Source organism: Corvus brachyrhynchos, unplaced genomic scaffold (genome assembly GCF_000691975.1).
Source record: "Corvus brachyrhynchos isolate BGI_N302 unplaced genomic scaffold, ASM69197v1 scaffold280, whole genome shotgun sequence".
Classification (NCBI taxonomy): domain Eukaryota; kingdom Metazoa; phylum Chordata; class Aves; order Passeriformes; family Corvidae; genus Corvus; species Corvus brachyrhynchos.
In genome coordinates, this window is record NW_008236198.1 from 556336 (window position 1) to 562228 (window position 5893).

Here is a 5893-nt window from a genome sequence, read left to right on the forward strand (position 1 = left end):
TATCCTTCCCTGCTCTTCAGCCTGAGGAAACTCTTCCATCCTCGCCATCCCATGGTGCTGCCAAGGGAAGGGAGGGGAAATCCCTCTGTTCTCCTCTCTTGGGTAGAGGTGGCCCTTCAGCTCTCCAGCTCCAAAGCTGATGCAGAGGAAAATGGAAGGGGCTCATTCTGCTCACTCTGGCACCTCAGGACCTTGGCATTGGCCTGGGGTTCATTGCCTTTTCCTGCCTTTTCCAGCAGCAGAGGTTTCCCACTCATGCCCCGAGGATGTGCAGTTCAGACCCAATAAATCAGGTTCCAGCTGCTTCTTTGCTCTGGCTTTGCTTCCAAAGGGCTCATTCTCTCCGTGCTAGGCTGGATTATATTCCAAGCTGTTCCCTGCTCCACATTTGCTGCGGGAAAACAGCTGAGGGCCCAGATTTTGCAGTTTTATTTTGGGCATCTTGTTTGTTTTGAGGAAAAAATCCATTTCCTTCTATTCTGAGTTTTCAAAGGGAGGAATATGAGCATTTCCTTATCTCCAGGGAAGCAGCTTCATGAGGGCAGCACCTGAATGTGGGAGCGAGCTGGGGATGAAAAGCCCTTGGCAGGGAGAAGGGAAAAGGGAAGCTCTCCTGGAGTGCTTCCCCCTGATGCTGGAGCAGCAGATTAGGGCAGAATGTAATTAATAATGAGAAGAAATCCATTAAGTTGTTATAGTAACTGGGAAGCTGAGGTTGGAATGTATGATCCGAGTGACTCAGCTCCGGGGGAAGGGATCTGGGAGCCCACAGAAGGAGAGCTGGAGCTTCGCTTTCCCTGCTTTCCGCTCTGTCTGTGCCTGGGAAGCTCTGGAATAGGCATGGAAAAGGATCTCCCAAACCTTGAGCAGGAAAACCAACTCATGCCATCACTCTCGTCTCTCTGCATGTCTGGTGATCCATGAAAAGTTGGGAAAACTCACCCCAAATAAGTGGCAGTGTCATTCCAAGAGGCTCTTTCAGGATGGGGAATAAGGAAGGAGGAATCTGGAGGTTCCTGTGTCCTTCAAAGCAGCACCAGCTCCTTTCTGGAGGCCCCTTGGAAGGAGGATACCTACAAAAAAAAGGAATTTATTTCCCAGAATTTATGTGGGATCTTCCTGCAGAAGGAAGTGCATTCATTTTGTTGTCCTCATTAAAAATATTGGTGTAAAATGGGAAAGTTTTACTGGAAAATCTGTATCACCTGCCTCTCTCCAGGTGTTTCTGGCAGGGATTCATGGATGAATCGAGGAGTGCAGAAATCTGGGATGCTTCTTTAATGGAAGGTTTCCCTGCCTGTGGAAAGGTTTGGCATGAAATGATCCTTAAGGACCCTCCCAATCCCAACCAATCTGGGATTTTGGCTGCTTTTTGGAGTATTTTGCATCCAGAATTAATAATAAACCTTTCTAGCCAAGGTTTGTTATTCCCTAATTCTCCTGGCTGTGTGCAGCCCCTTGGGAACAACGAGGTTTTGGTGAGGAATTAACTGGGTAATTATTTTCCGGTTGTAAAGCTGAAGTAATTTGCTGTTGGAATGGTCTGTGGTGATCTGAAAATCCCTGGGCAATATTTAGGGATTTCTTGCATCTGCTCAGGTGTAAATGAGTTTTTAAAAGGGCAAGAATTTGGATTTATTAAAAAAAAAATGTAGATTTAAGACTCAACTTGGAGATGTCTCTGTGTTTGCCCCTCAGCTTCAGGTTTATGTGGAATTCATGTGTTCAGTTTAATTTCTGAACCAAATTTAACCTTTTATCTATCAGCAGCTAAGGTTCAAAACAATCAGTCTTCATTTAATCAATAGAAACATTTATTGTGAGATCCCTGGAGGATCTTTAAGGTCCCTTCCGACCCCGCCCGTTGTGATTCTCTGTTCCTGCAAGATGAATGAACATACATTTAATGTAAAAAAATTGCAGGGGAGTGTCTGATTGTAGTAAAAATTCCAAGAAAATATTCTGTTCCTTGGATAACGTGGGATTTTTGATCTTCTCCTTCCCGAGGTGATGAGGACAGGTTGAAAAACTGATTTTTAAATTCTGTTTTAATAATTATCTTCTCCAGCTGTAAGAAAGACATTGTTGTTTTGCTTTAAATTTTACAGGGAGGAAAATCCCTGCTGTCAAATCCATGTAGTAATTAAATCCTGCTGGCTTTTTCCAGGAATACAGGTGCCCTTCAGCTTTCCAGCAAAGTAGTCCCAAAAGATGAGAGTTTAAAACTCCTCTTCTGGTGCTCCTTGGGGATTCAGGGAGCTGGGCAGGGATTTCATGATTTGGGAGGCTCCAAGTGAGTTGTGCATCCTCTTAATCCACATTTTTTGTCCAAGAAAAACACATCCTAAGAATAAAACGGGAAATCCTGCAGAGAAGTTGGGTGGCTCCTGTGACTTGAAGAATTTCTGTATTTGTTGAATTTTTGTATTTGCAGCACTGGTTGCCCAGAAATAAAATACTTGGGTGTTGTTGGGACATTGTTCTTTCCAAAGAGCCTTAGGTTAGGGTGGAAGAATATCCTGGCTTAGCTGGAAATGATCCTTTTGTGCCTCAAAGCCTCAGCCTCCAAAATCCCAGGATCCCAGACTGGTTTGGGTTGGAAGGGAAATTAAAACTCCTCCAGTGCCACCCCCACCATGGCAGGGACACCTCCCACTGTCCCAGGCTGCTCCCAGCCCCAATGTCCAGCCTGGCCATGGGCACTGCCAGGGATCCAGGGGCAGCCCCAGCTGCTCTGGGAAATCCATTCCAGGGCCTCCCCACCCTCCCAGCCAAGAATTCCTTCCCAATATCCCATGGAATTCCATCCTCTGGTGGCTTTTGACATCCAGGCTCCATTTGCAGTTGCTGCCCTTTCCCAGAACTGCACAGAACTGTGATTTTCCTGGTGAGGCTGGATGTATCCAGGTTGGGATTCCTCTTGGAACACCCTGGGACACGCCCACATCCCAAAATTCTGGAATTTCCACTTTTTCAATTCCCTCTGTAACTTCAGCATTGAATAACCTGGCCAGAAGAGCCAGATTTTTTATGGTGTCACACACAAAAGGGCGCTGACACGGAGCTGATCCCTGTGGAATGATAATTCCTTGCGGGAAGCGCTGGGATTTTGGAAGCAGGGGTTACTGAGCAGGGCTCTCCTCGTTAATTGCAGCCTTTGAAAGATGGAATTGGTTCAAAACTTCCCAAAGTGTTCAGCAAGAGGCAGCCCTGGAGTGCTGCAAGGATCACTCTACATAATTAAAGGAGGTTTTGATAACTGGGAAAGAAATTACCGGGAGAAGCTGGAAGAAAATGCTGGAGTTGGCACTCTCACCTCACTTCACAGCACTCCATTTTGGAGCAAATTGCAGAATGAGCTAAGTCACTTTTTCATTTAAAAAAAAGAAAATAAAACCTGATAATTCAGCCTGGCATGGAAAATAATGCAAATATTTTCCCAATAAGCAAAATCTCAGATCCAGAAGGAAGGAAAACAACCACAGTCAAAGGAAACAGGAACATCTGCTTTGGCTCCAAGGAAAAATCCTGGAAGAAGAAAGCTGAAATATCCCTCTAAATCAATTTTGCCCCCTAAATCTCCTGCTATAAATCAGTGTTGTCAAAGATGCCACTTGGAATATAGGAAATCAAATATGGAAGTGCTCGTAGTGGCTGCTGGAAAACATGGGAGCATCTCCAGAACGCCAAATACTTTCCCTTTAGTCTTAATTTCCTTTTTTTTTAATTGGATAGGCAGACAGAAATTTCAATGTGGAAATTGCGAACATGGAAAAAAACCCTGGGATAAAGCAGGTTTGGAGCTGACCACGGTGCTGTCGTGGCTTTTTTAATATTCCCAGTGCCAGGCATTGCCTTTGCAGTTTTGGGTGAATATTTAGGAAAATGCGATTTCTCTGCTCCAGAATCCTTTTCCTGGGAAAAGAGAGGACGTGGATGGTGGAATTTAACCAGCAGGAGCTTGCTGTGGCACAGATCCCCATTTTCCCTTTTTAGTTGGATTTTGGGTGTCCCTGTGGTGAGAAAAGCGGGATACTTGTCTGGAAATGGTGGTTCTAATTGGCCATGGAATGTGTTTTTCCTCAGGTGTTGGAGTTGATTTTTAGCTGGTGTTCCCTGGCCCTCAGGGTTGTGTTTTGGAATCTGGGATGTGAGAAAAGCAGGAGCTATCGTGGACAGAAAACCAGGATGCTCCATCCTGGAGAGCCCTTTTCCCACTCTCGGGTCGGTCAGATCCTTGCCTCCCATGTTCTGGGAATAAATCATGGAATCCTGGAGTGGTTTGGGTTGGGAGAGACCTTAAAGCTCATTTTTTCCCAACAACTTCCGCTTACTCAAAGCTCCCTCCATGCAGGTCTCAGCTTTCCCCTGGTTCTCCAGAGTTCTCCTAGAAAAAGTGGATTTAAAAACCTAAAAAAGGTGAATTTAAAAGCCTAACAAAAGTGGGGTTTGGGGGCGATTTTTGCCTCTGCAAAGATGGAGTTTTGGGTTTAAGGACTTTTAGGTTTCCGTGATGGAATTCTGATGTTCTTGTGGTGTTCCCGAGGGGGGTTGAGCTTAGAAAGCCTAAAAAAAGGGGATTTAAAGGCCTAAAAAAGTGGATTTTAGGACAATTTTTGGCTCTGTAGAGGTGGAGTTTTGGGTTTGAGGGGTTTGGAGATTCAGCCTGGAATTCCTTTGTGGAATTCTGGTGTTCTTACAGTGTTCCAAGGGGGGGTTGAGCTTGGAAAACCTCCAAAAAGTGGATTTAAAAGCCTAAAAATGAAGTTGCTGCTCTGATGATGGATTTCATCTTTCCCCACTATTCTTAGTGGTTTTTCCAACAGGAAAAACGGGCAAAGTGAGGAATATCCTGCTGTTCCAAGACTTCTGGAGGATGAGGATGAGGATGGTCTCTGTTTGTAGGCTTGGTTCTGTTCTGTGCTTGGGGTCATTGTGTGGCTTTGCTGCTTGGCTCTAAAATAAAATTTTAAAAAAGGGGGGAAAAAAATCCTTCTTTTCGGGATATTTGGCTCTTCCCAGAAAAACAAAGAAAAGGATTTTAGAACTTTTTCTCTTGGAGCAGAGCAACCTGTGGGTGAGTTCAGGACGGGAAGAAGTGAACGAGGGGCAGGAGCTTTGCTTCTCCGGTGTTTATCCCACATTAATCCCGATGGATCTGCAGCATCCCCCTTCTCTGGGAAGGCCAGCAAGGCTCAGTGATGCTGCTCCTTTCCCAACAGAAACACAAGGGGAACATCAAATCTAATTTTTAAAAAACCAGCCTGAAAATCTACAGGGGGAAGATCCACGTGGGTGAATTTTCTGGGGTTTGGTGTATTTTTAAACTGATTTTTAAATAATAATAATAATAACAATAATAAATAATAATAATTGTTCTTTGCTCTCTGAGAGCTGCTCAGCTGCTCTGAGGAGTGGGAGGCTCTGCAAGTCATTTGCTCAGGGAACAAGGAGGAGAGAAATTGCATCTTTTAATAGTCTGCCTCATTTTTCCTGGTAATTACCTTGGAATTCCTGATGCAGGGAACAGTTCAACTGAATCCTTCGGAGCTGTCAGAACTGATTTTTAATTTCAGTTCACTTTCCCACAATAGGAGATGAGCTTTTGAGAAAGAGAAGAATAAAAATCCCTGACATAGTCAGGAAAACAGAAATTTTTTTTCTGCCCAAGCTGTGAATATTTGTCTGGAAGTTTCCTGTCAAACCAGGGCCATATATTCCAGTGAAAATTCCAGCTCATGTTTCATGGGAATGCTGCAGAGCACGTCAGGCCTAAGGACAGCAAAATACACATTTTTTTATTGGAACTGAAAGAAATGAAGAGAAATGACAACTTGGTCATCCCCTCTGCTGGAAATCCAAGAATTACTGGAATTTCTGGGACAGGCTGACT